This window comes from Ornithodoros turicata, chromosome 3 (assembly GCF_037126465.1).
Source record: "Ornithodoros turicata isolate Travis chromosome 3, ASM3712646v1, whole genome shotgun sequence".
Lineage (NCBI taxonomy): Eukaryota > Metazoa > Arthropoda > Arachnida > Ixodida > Argasidae > Ornithodoros > Ornithodoros turicata.
In genome coordinates, this window is record NC_088203.1 from 67,984,607 (window position 1) to 67,996,921 (window position 12,315).

At 45.8% G+C, this 12,315-nt stretch overlaps 1 long non-coding RNA gene across 1 annotated transcript; it reads left to right on the forward strand.

The window, feature by feature from the left end:
• Positions 1-40: 40 nt before the first annotated feature.
• Positions 41-5,919, forward strand: LOC135387249 (uncharacterized). The gene is made up of 3 exons (XR_010420979.1): positions 41-1,903; positions 5,288-5,346; positions 5,438-5,919. It is a non-coding gene; the product is annotated as an uncharacterized LOC135387249 (long non-coding RNA).
• Positions 5,920-12,315: the final 6,396 nt, after the last annotated feature.

Below are 12,315 nucleotides of genomic sequence, written 5' to 3' on the forward strand. Positions count from 1 at the left end.
TTGCAACTTCCTGTCAAAATGACGTAAGGGAAGTTGCAATGTCACGTGGATTTACTCTTCCGGTCCGAAGTTCTGCTGGAGTCTTATAGAGTAAGTGCGATTTTAAACCTAAAATAAGCTAATGTTACGGGCGTAAACGCACTAATTCTGCGGAAAATGGACATATAATGTATCGCATACCCTTGGATCCTGCGCCTTTGGAAAAATGTCAACGTAAGCGAAAATTGAACTAAGGGGTGTAGGCACTTGTCACCAAATGTCGTGCTGTGTACTTATCATGTTGAATTGTGCGTGGCTGTGATAAGATTATCAACTCATAATGTGAATAGAATATTACTAAAGCCACAGCTTCTTCCCAGACTAAAAGAAAACGATTACATGCGTACTATCGTCAGAGTGCCGAAGATTGCACCGTAAAATACTGCCTGCACATTTTGTTGCGCCATATCTGAAATGTTGTCTGTTATCTTTGTTATTTGAAGCGTCAAATTGACCGCACTGTAACAGAACATTTCCCGTAGCAAAAGATTGCGATTTTGAAGCGCACGCCGAACGAAACCGAAACATGCACGACGTGTCACGAAATATTATCTTTGTCGCAAGAAAAGCACGTGCGAAGTATTCGTTACAGTACCTTACTTCTTTGGTGTGCAGGCATTCCCAGGAAAACTCATCTTGGTTGTCTTTTAAGCCAGATGGTAGAAGTTTTGCTTTGCTCCAATTGAGCGCAATTTCGGACCGGAAGTTCGAAGACTCAGCATGCGTAGCGCCACTTCTCAACTTGAAAACCACCCATATATCTGCTCTACGTACCGCACAACCATTCTTACTTTTCGGCACACAGCCTAAATGTGAATGCCGAAGAGATAGTATAAGTATGATAGCAAGACGCTCTTCCTTTCGTTATCAGGCTGGAAAGGAAGGTAATTATAAGCCGCCAAATGCAAAAATTAGAGTATATAATTATAGTATAGTACTATAGTGGTGAATGCATGCATGGGCAGGTAATTGGTCTATGCATGCTCAGGGAAGCTGCGCTCACAGCCGTGTGAGAAACGGAATAGATTTTAATACGAAGTAGAGCACTGCACGGGCTAACTCGAAAACCCGAGGCCGGCCCAGTCTTCCTTTTTGCGGGGCTGGGCTCAGGTATGGCCATTATGGGCCCGGTTCGGGAACGGACCTGAACCTTGTCGGCCGTAGGTCAGTCTGGAGTTTCCTATGTTACCCTTATGTTAAGTACACCCAGTCAAATTTTACAGCCTGATACACTGGGCCGGGTATCCTATAAATTTCTTGGGCTTGGGCCGGGTCAGGTATGCAGCCGTCAAGCCGGGCCCGGGCAAACATCCTCGTAGACTACCTTCGTCCGCTGCAAATAAAGGGGAAACCATGCAGGACAAGACAGAGCACTAACAGAGCCGTAACGCTTTTAGTTCATGCATGCTTATGATTTTACAGTGCACGTACCTTCTTCGTCCTTGAACTTTAGTTCTTCAACGTGTGGCTGAAATCCATGGTAGGTTACATGGTGGGTCGAAAGGTCCTCACGAAACGAGAAATTGGCGCCGGAGCATTGGAGGGGGGGGGGGGGGTCATACCAAAATTTTTGCGAAACGTCTGAACGACGCCGTGCACGTTCTTCAAATGAACTTTGCACTGAACGCTTTGGAGCAGAAGGCACAAGTGCGGTCATCGGTACTCTGCCCCCGAACTCTCTCATCGTGCAGCGATGCCATTCCAATCACACACCCTTTGGGCACCGGCAGGGAAAATGCGGCAGAGACACGCGTGGACAACGCATGGACCACGGTGGACGATGGACGTCTTTGGCTCTCTAGGTCACGCTGGCGCGAACTCAAGAGAAGGAACGGAGAAGAAAGGAGATGGACAGCATACCTGGGTAAATTACTTTTAAAATGTAATTAAATTACATTACTCATTACTCTAGTTAGAATTTAATTAAAATACATTGCTCATTACTGCAACTGAAATGTAATGAAATTACATTACAATTACTTCGCCATTATTGGCATGCATGTTCCCGAGTTTTGTGGAAGGCACAAGGGACAAAAACACAAAAGTTGACGAAACTTGCCTTCCGCGAAATTCGGGGAAATGTATGCTGACAATGTAACAACAGTTAGCTTGTACTCTTCTATTTGTCTCTTCTACATGTCAGGCTAGTGTGCCACGTATGACGTATCGTTCCACAATGTAGAGGCGAAGGTGACACAAAGTATCACGACAAGAGGAAGATTGTCTGGAGGATGGGGCCCGCAAACAATGATTCTCTAAGGCTACAAACCGTTGACCTGAAGAACGTTTGTTTGTGGGTGCCCTAACTAACGCAACTGGCTCGTGGAAGGGAACACACGTTCCCCGTGCCGATTGAGTGCGTTACCGTTCATAGTGGGCGTTGGGATTCTTTTAAGTCACCGGTCCCCAACTCTCTGCCAAGTGCAAACACAGAACACACACTCGATTCTTTTGTAAAAAGTAATGAGTAATGTCATTAAAATTACTTGCCAAATGCAATTAAATTACATTACAAATTACATAATGTAAAAAGTAATGCATTACATTACAAATTACCAGAAAAAGTAATTCATTACTGTAATTTCATTACAGTAATGACATTACTACCCAGGTATGATGGAGAGTGGAAGAGGAGAGTCGTCTGCTCGAACGCGCATAGTGCGCCTGCGCATTGGCATCCAATTGGAGTGCGGAATAAATCTGCGGCTAGACGCATGTGGCTTGACTTGGCCACAGGAGGGCCACGGTGTTGCCACACGTAAAAAAAAAAATTATCTGTAGATCCGAGTCCGAAAAATCTGTAGATCGAGCTAAAAATCTGTAGCCACTCAAAACTCAGTTTCTTGAACGTTTTGCCTTCAAATCTGGAATATCTGCCTGGGTCTCTATATTAGTGGAAGAGCAAGGGCTTATTTTGTTCCACTGTTGAAGACAACAGCCGGAATTTATTGCTGCGGTGCTCTGGCATTACGCGTTGGAACTTTCGGTTTCGGTTTGCTATGTCCCGTTTTTTATGATTGTAGCAGACTTAGGTGTCCGCTACAATCACAATAAAAAAACGTGTCACTGCCCGTAGACTTTAATACTTTGACACGTGTATTCACATCAGGGTGTCGAACCGAAACGTTTTTCGTTCCTGTTTTCGTTCCGGTTCTATCATAAACGGTCCGGTACCGGTTCTGCTCCGGAGCAAAAAAATAACGGTTCGTACTGGTTTTGAACCGGTTCCGCTTCTGGTGGGCATATTCATTCCCAGAAAAAAAAATGTTGCAAAATGTAAACCCCTTTATTTCGCACACATGGTATTTAATATTAATAGGCCGCTGTGAAATTGGTGGCTCCTGGTTCCTGTAGGTGACAGTCTGTTCAAATAGGCTTTCCTCTTTCTTGAAGCCCATGATACAGACGGACTTGTTTGTCGTGATGTCATAGGTAAAGTACTTTCTTGCTGGATTGGTGCGATCGCGTCCCATCCGAATGTCTGTTGCTGCTTCCTAGCCAGCAAGCACCACCGCACGAGTACGACGCAAATCGATGAGCACCTTCACTTACAAACGCGCTCGACGGCTCCGTTTTCTTTTCTTCGTGTCCTGTCCACAAAAGAAGCGCCACTTCGTACGCGCTTGCCCTCGCGGATACGTAAATGTATTCAACTTCCAACTTCGCTGTTCTCAAACAAGGGACGCGTTGCGCGACATTACCGATAGAGCATTACGCTACGAGAACATTACGCAGCCCCCTTGGGTCGTGTTTAGTTCAGGAGGGTTTGGGCGGATGAAATTAAAACGAACGCTACGGCACATTGGTAGAGAGTCACAACCGGTCACATGTACATGTAAGTCTATATGCGCGAACGATAAAAGGTTACCAAGGGGTCATAGTATACCGTCATACATTCCACCGTAACCGTAACCCTCGTAAAGTATCCGTGACATGACTTCAGAACACACGACGTCAGTTTCATTCGCTCATTCGTAGTCCAAACCGGAGAAGCTTTTTCTTGGACCGAAAACCGTTCAATAAATTTTTCGGTTTCCCTCCTGAGCGAAAAAAACGTATACGGTTTCGATTCCGTTCCGGTTCGCACCAAAATAGCGGTTTTTTTTCGGTTTTCGGTTCGCTCCGACACCCTGATTCACATAAGCTATGCCGCTCCAATACATGAATAACGCATCGCCGTGTAGCAGAAACATTTCTCTCGCTCGTTCCACCATCACAGCGAGCGAGGATCACAATGGACCACACAAACAATAAAGCTCAATATATTATTTCCACAGACATAATGAAAGCGTACATGCATGACGTGAACAATAAATGTTGTGGTTTCACATCAAAGCCAGTCAAGTCTGCGAGGCAAACCGGTAACGCGCACACAAACACTCAAGAAAACTGATTTTGCGTTGAGGCTCGCCAATAGTTCAGTCGCTATAGACGTCCTTCTCCTCCGGCGAGCCCCGCCGGTTTTGTGATCGACGAATCAAATCCTTGTCAACGGCGAAGGCGAAGGAGCTTGACCCTGTAGCATGCGTTTCGTGTGCAGGAGGCCAGTCATGGTGGTCGTTGAGAGGCTGTTTCTTTTCTTCGTTTTCATCAAAATAACGCCGGAAAATATTCTAAAAAATAGTCGGTAACACACTCACTCTCGCGTTCTGCTGACATTTTTCATCGTGGTCGTTTTGTGAACTGATGCGAAACACTAGCTGTTGAGTGATCCATTCGTTGGAGCAAAAAATCATGAGATTTCAAGAGATCTCTGTAGATCTGTAGATTTTTCAAAAAGTAGGTAGATCTCATGATAAATCTGTAGGTGTGACAACACTGGGGCCACTGCGAGAGTTTCGCGGCCGCGCGAAGTGTGTCGCCACGGTAGTATCGATTGGGGCGCCATCACTTCGCAAGACTTCTTCATCACGAAAACAAAACCCGACTTAATAGGTGTACTTCTTCTACGACAACCGAACAAAGTGCGAGCCTACGTTTCTTTGAGTAAACTTCTTCTCTTCGATTTAGAATGTGTGTGTCACATGGTCACATTCCTTCAACCGCCAGCAAGCAATCCAAAACTATGGGCGCGAGCTTTGAACCGTTGACTGTTGAGTGGCAGCAATGGAAGGCGGAAGCTGTTGCGTTAGTGTGCGCTTTGTATCAACCTGTATTTTTCGAAGTAAGCAACCGTAGCAATATTATGAGTTATGATGAATGTGTCTGGGTGGGTGCGTGAACAGTTATGCGAGTTTGTTTTGCGCAGATGTAATAGACACCAGTTCCGGATACACAGCTAAATATACGCCAAGCAAAATCGCACTGGTAAGAATAAGAATACTCGTATCTCTGCGAAGGTGGTTAGTACGTGCGGAAACCGTAATTGCAGGATTCACATTTGATCGATTATTTTCAGGTCCTTCGAGGTGCAGAGCACCGAAACTGCGACTATTCTCTAGAGAGCGGGCTTGAGATCTTCCCCCTCCCTCGGGCGCCCCGCCCACACGGAGCGCGCCAATGGGAGGACGCGTGGGTGGTGTCGGCTGAGTGCCATCTGAGGGCAGTGGTTGGAACGTAGACTGGGACTTGCTTTTGGCGATGCTACATCCACTGGGTCATTCCATCCACCACGGCCCTGAGTTGGCCCGTGAGATGGCGCTGCGCGATCTGTGAACCCAGAGCCGCATAATAAAAGGGAGTCTGGCCATTGGGAGGAGTCACAAAAAGAGGCTCGACCTGTCAATCACAGTTTCGCTCCTCTGATTGGTTTGCTTTTTACCAAGGGGGTCGCCATGACACCATACTGCCACCCAAAATGGCGACGAAAACAAACACAGTGAAGCGGGGATTTCGTGACAAAAAATTTTCACAGACTAACCTGATTTTACGCTGCAAATGTACATCCTAATATAAATTTCTCAGAAATCGGTTTCAACTTATGCTCATCCATCAATATCTAACTGAAAATAACACGTTTTGTCGCCGGTGTTAGGCCTAGTGAACACGGCGTTCGCGGCGATCACAACGAAATCATAACAAAAACGGCGCTGTGCTGTACAATCTTATTTTTAACAGCTGGATTTCATGGATATAAACATTCTTGCCTCTTATATTCCAACTATTCATGTAGATTTGTTTAAAAATCATACCGACAACAGAATGTGTCCCAGCAGGTGGTTCTGCCGGCAGCGGTACAACGACGGAAGCAGACGACAATTCCCGAAGTGCCTTACGCTCCCTAGGTGGCGCTTATGAAATTTGCACCAACAATCCACTAGTTTTGTAGAGTGCGAGAAGTATCCATTTCAATCCCTTCCAATCCACTTGCCACCCAAAATGGCGCTGGCCATGTTGGATAGGGGGGCAAATAGTGAGGATAGGCTGATTGATAGCGCCCCATATTTCAAGACTTCATTGGTCGGAAAGCTGAAAAAGTGGGTGCAGCTTCAGGTATAGGCATGACCCATTAATGGCCAGACTCCCTTTTAATATACGGCTCTGTGTGAACCCAGTGCCGTGTATGCCAAAGGGAGTCTGGCCATTAATGGGACCTGCCTATACCTGAGGCTCCACCCACTTTTTGAAGTATCTAGCCAATCACAGGTCGAAATACAGTTGTCTATTGTTACATCCATCCAGTACTTATACCTCACCCTTATTTACTGGGGGCTACCATTTTTGAGAAAATTGATGGATTTGGATTGAAACGGATATCACTGGTGACAGACCAAAACGACGGATTTTGCGCCCACTTTTATCAACGCCATCTGCACGGAGAGAGGCATGTTGGGAAGGCTCAGAAATGCAGAAATGGTTGCTGGCAGAAGTGATTGGCCAGGATGGCGGTACAACCGCTTCTTCGTAGCAGGCGACAGCCACTATGAAGTTTTATATCACGTAATGTAAGTACATTGAATCAAAAAGGAGCAAAGATGTATGTATAAATCAAATGCAATTATATAATGCAATATCATACGTATAAGGGTCGTCCTTCTTGCTATTTTCCTGGTATCACGATCTTAACTAGGCCTAACGTTAGCGACGAAACATCCCATTTTCACGTAAATAATGATGGCGGAGCGAAAGTTGAAGCTGATTTTGCAGATGCGTACATGAAGATATATACTCACAGTATGAAATTAAAGTAGTCTGCGAAAATTTTTTGTCACGAAATCTCCGCTTCGCCGTTCCAAGCACCATCCTCCATCTTGGAGAAAATTTGGTGTCATGGCAGCCCCCATGGAAAACGGTAACCAATTACATGCGCCTAAGTTTGATTGACAGGTCGAGGCTTTTTTAGGCTCCTCCTAATGGCCAGACTCCCTTTGGCATACACGGCACTGTGTGAACCTAGAGCCGTGTATGCCAAATGGAGTCTGGCCATTAATGGAACATGCCTATACCTGGAGCTCCACCCACTTTTTGAGCTCTCTGGCCAATCACGAGCCAAAATACAGTTCGCTATTAACCCCAGGCTATCCAAGCTATATATTACCTGTATTAACTGGGTGCCGACATTTTCGGGAAACTGGATTGAATTAGATTGAATAGGATATTCCTTGACGACCTAGCAACATAATGGATTTTGCGTCCACTTTTAACGGCGCCATCTGGATGGTGAGGGGCACGCCGGGAAGACGCAGAATAGCAGAAGGCAGAAGTAGCAGAAGTGCTTGCTATCAGAACTGATTGGCCGGCAGAACCGCTAGTTGGAACAGACTGCCGGTATTATACGTATTTTAACTATGAAACATAACAAGACTGAACCAAGAACGGGCAAAGGTGTGTATATGAATAAAAGTATGTCATAAAATGAACATTTTTGGCCATTTGTAGCCTGCTGTAGCTGTCGTTACTAGGCCTAACAAGGACGACGAAACATATTAGTTTCAGGTAAACATCGACACTGGAGCGTAATTTAAAGGTGATTTGAAAGATAATTGCAACAGAATGTACACTTACGGAATAAAATTGACGTAATTTGTGAAAAAAAAAATTGTCATGAAATCCTCGCTTCGCCGTTCCAAGCTACGCCGCCATTTTCGGGAAAACTTTGGTGTCATGGCGGCCCGCATAGAAAACAGCAGCCAATGAAAAACGCTCAATTTGATTGACAGGTCGAGCCCCTTTTTTAGGCTCCTCCTAATGGCCAGACTCCCTTTGGCATACACGGCACTGTGTGAACATAGGGATGCGCGTTCCTTGGGACCGCGAAAATGGTCGGCATAAGTCAGAATTCATTCAACATGACAGGTCATTTTCTGCAAAGCCATCATTCAAAGCATCACATCACCGTCATAAACAATCACATCACGAGCCCGTAACTCAACTTTAACTTCAGAATTCATCACTTCATAACCCATCATTCAACTTCAACTTCAGAATTCATCGCATCATAACCCATCATTCAACTTCAACTTCAGAACCCATCACATCACATCACATCATTCAACTTCAGAACCCATCATCGACTTCAACTTCAGAAACCATCACCGACTTCAGAGCCCGTCATCAGAATTCAACTTCAGATCCCATCGCGGTTTTGAAGTTGTATTCCTATGATGGGTTCTGAAGTCGGTGGTGGATTTTGAAGTTGAAATTTGTGATGGGGCTTTGAAGTTGAATACCTACGAAGGCCTACGTTGGTGTGCCCGGCTGCCCGCTGCTGGAGGGTTACGACGTTGGCGTCTTCTTCGCCCCTGTTAGCGTGGAGTTCCTGGTAGTGACGGCGAAAGCGTAAGCGGAGGAGGGTATGCTGTTTGGAGGGTGCGGTAGCCTTGCTCTGGGTTGGGCTTGGAAGCAGGGTGCACCAAGAAAGGAGGAAAGGGAGGGATGCAACGTTTGACCTCCGCTGTCGCATGTGAACGGCGGCGGGAGGTATGTTGCTTACGCGGTGGGGTTGTTGCACAATGTTGCGCCCGTCGTTGACAACTAAGTGAGCGCATAGCACATTGTAGGTTGATGTGGCTTCGTACGACATCCTTGCCTGCCGGCACATTGAACGTTAATAATGACTTCGTACAACCGCCGTGTCTGCCGGTACATTGCACATTCATGTGGCTTTCGTACACCTGGCTTTTCCGCCGTGCCATTTTTCACTCGTGACGTGGGGGTATTAGCTTCGGCATCGGAATACATCGTGGCCTGCCACTGAGTATTGCATGAGTTCTTGTGACATGATGCTTACTGACACTGGAAATAGCTGTCATGAACGAATTCAGCGACCTGTGATCACCTTCGGTGGACATAAGCTTTTACTCTAATTCTCTCATGCAATACACCACTGCAGTGGTTTATCTGGAATCCTAAACGGAGGGCGTGGTCATTATTACAGCTACGGGATAACAGCTTTACACGTATAATTACCGACATGTTATTACAGCTGAAACACAAAGCCCCCTTTTTTGCAGGGGGTGTCGCCACACTTTTTTCTTTGGGGTGGGGGTGTCACAGGGATATAGGAGGGTCTGGATAAATCACTGACACCAAAAACTGAGAATCTGTCCTCGGAAAAGTGTAACCCATTGTATTCTTTTTCCTCCGAGGAGGGTATATACGGACGAACACTAAGTGAATTCTTAACGACCGAAGCATTTGGACACATGTAATACGTACAGAATGTGAGGCGCAAATTGAAGTGAAGACTGCAAGGAGCCCGGAAGACCACCAACTTACAATCCGTGAAACAGTTTCTTTTCGTCTCTCACAATCTGTGAATAAATATGTGTCGACACAGTTTAACACAATTCCCACTCTTACCTGTTGTTATTTGATGTTTGAAACAACCTCTCATCATAATCACTTGACTGTAGTGTTAGTCACTTTTTGAGGTAACTTCGCAAAAGTATCATGAGCAAAGTTAGAAATTTCTATTTCGCTTCACGTCCAAACAGGCAGAACGCACAACGCGAGCTTCTTTCTTTTTGTTTTGCTGGTGAAAAATCCGACGACAGTGACCCCGCCTCTTGCACGTGCGCGGCGCAAGCAGCCTGTCTCCTCCGCCTTGTTGCAGCGCGATGTACTGGATGTACGCTACCACAATTCCGACGTGCTTCTGACTTAGGTCGCAGCAGAGCGTTCGTTTGGAGTTCGTGGAGTGCATTTTTTAACGGGGAAGGTGATAAGGCCACTGGCAAGTTTCTATGAAATGTGCGTGGAAAATGGGAACTCGCAGAACTTGGAATTCCATTCTCACTTTGTGTACAATTGACAAGGTATATTCGGAACTCCGCTCCCAACTTAATTTCGGCATGGTAGCAAGAACTTTCATTTCTCACTTAATTTCATTTTGAGAACTTGAAGGTTGTAACTTCATTACATATTTAGCTTAATGACGTACCTCGTATAACTACCAACTTTTGGGTGGTAATTAACTTCCCCACCTCTGCTGAAATGTACTTTATTTGCGATGAATATCTAAGAAATAGCAGCTGCGTGCTCTGATGGAACACTTGTGTCCGATGGGTGCCACATGCATGCGGAACACATAATTCCCCAAAACATGACCTATGCACCTCAGATAAATAAGAGACCTATAGTGACCTCTGTGTACTACATGTAAAATAAAAGACGTCCACAAAAACAATGCCAGCCTGATCTTGTCCTATTTGGATCCCAGTCACACATAGGAAAAATAAGCAATCTAAGAAGACACAAAATAAGCCTAATAAAACACACTTCGTTAGCACGACAGCAATCTACTGTCGTCTAGTAAAACGCGCGTACGCGACGGAAGGCGGAGGCTCAAATCCAAACCCATCCAATATACATATATACGCACATTATAGCTGTAGGCGAGTAAATGAGTCAAACAGAACAACCGCAAAGTGCAGACCGCGCGACCGCAGAACGCAAAATCGCATCTCATTCTAATCTACCGCTCACATTCGCAACATAGAGTTGCCTGCGGCTACATGACATTTCCCTCCGCGCAACACTACGCGAGAGCGTAACGCGTTCCAAACACTTTTCCTCCCTGCGACCGCCGATATACAACGAGGGGGGGGGGGGGGGGGCGGAGGAAGTCCGCCAGGCATCTGCAGTGTCAGACCCATACGCCCACACCAGACACTAAACGCGAAGCGTTTATGTTCGCTCGGTGCACTCCAATACATAATTTGCCCTTCATTCCGCACGCGTTCGCACAAGTAACAGTCACGACACGTGAACATCAGAGATCGACTAAACATTGTCGGCTTCAAAACCTATCCGTCATCTTCAAAATCCATCGCGCAGACTTCATGGCCAAGGCCATCATGAATGAATTCGCCGACCTATGATGGTCGGCGATAAGTACTCAGTCATGATCCCATTTCTGTCTCCCTCTCTCTCTCTCTCTTTTCTTTCCTGTTTTCGTGAAATGAATTGACGGATTTTGACGGCTCCTGTGTTCCCTTGTTTTTGCTTTTAATAAATGTTTCATGATCGGCGTCCTTGAGCGATGCCCGCGTTTGTTTGTTTGATTTTGCGTTTAATGAACGTTTTATGATTGCTTGATTCATTACCTGTTGTTGCGCGCGGACTATGAACATATCTGTGGCAAGTTTTCGGTGTCCTTGAGCGATGACCGCGTTTGTTTGTTTGATCGTTTGTTTTTGCTTTTAATGAACGTTTTATGATGGCTTGATTCATTGCCTGTTAGGCGCGGACTTTGAATGGTGCGTTGGCGGCGTCCTTGGGCGATGCCCGCGTTTTTGTTTGTTTTATTAAATATATGGAGCACGCGTTGTTAGAGTGATCTTGATAAGACGGCCGCGGAATCGTTGCACCCGTGTTTGGGTGATAGTAGGGCGTTCTTTTGCGTGTGTGTGTGTGCCATTCCTTTTATTGAGCATGTCATGCGATTCGTGTGCGATACGCTGTGGACCGGGACACGGGCGGTGAGAGGTATACCCCGTTTATGTTTCTTTGTCGTTTCGCGGGACAATACGTCATTATGGACTGTTTCCCTCTGCGTTTTTTTCCTCTATTTCATACCCCCTTTTTGTCTTCACTGCGTCATGCGACACGTGTTGCTACGAAAGGAATTTGATGAGATGCCATGCCCGTGCCGTTTTTGTGCGTATGTTTAGATAATGCCGACAGGACACTCTGGTTCTTTTTCCCCTTTTACTGAGCATGATGCCACACATGTTGTTACAGAAGGACTTTGACGAGACGCCCAGGCCGTTTTTGTGTGTTGGTAATGCTAGCTAATGACGAAAGAAGACTACTTTTTTGATGGTTTCTTTCATTAAACTTTTGTTGGCAGATAATGCCGACAGAAGAATCTGCCAATGCAGCACAATGTACTGA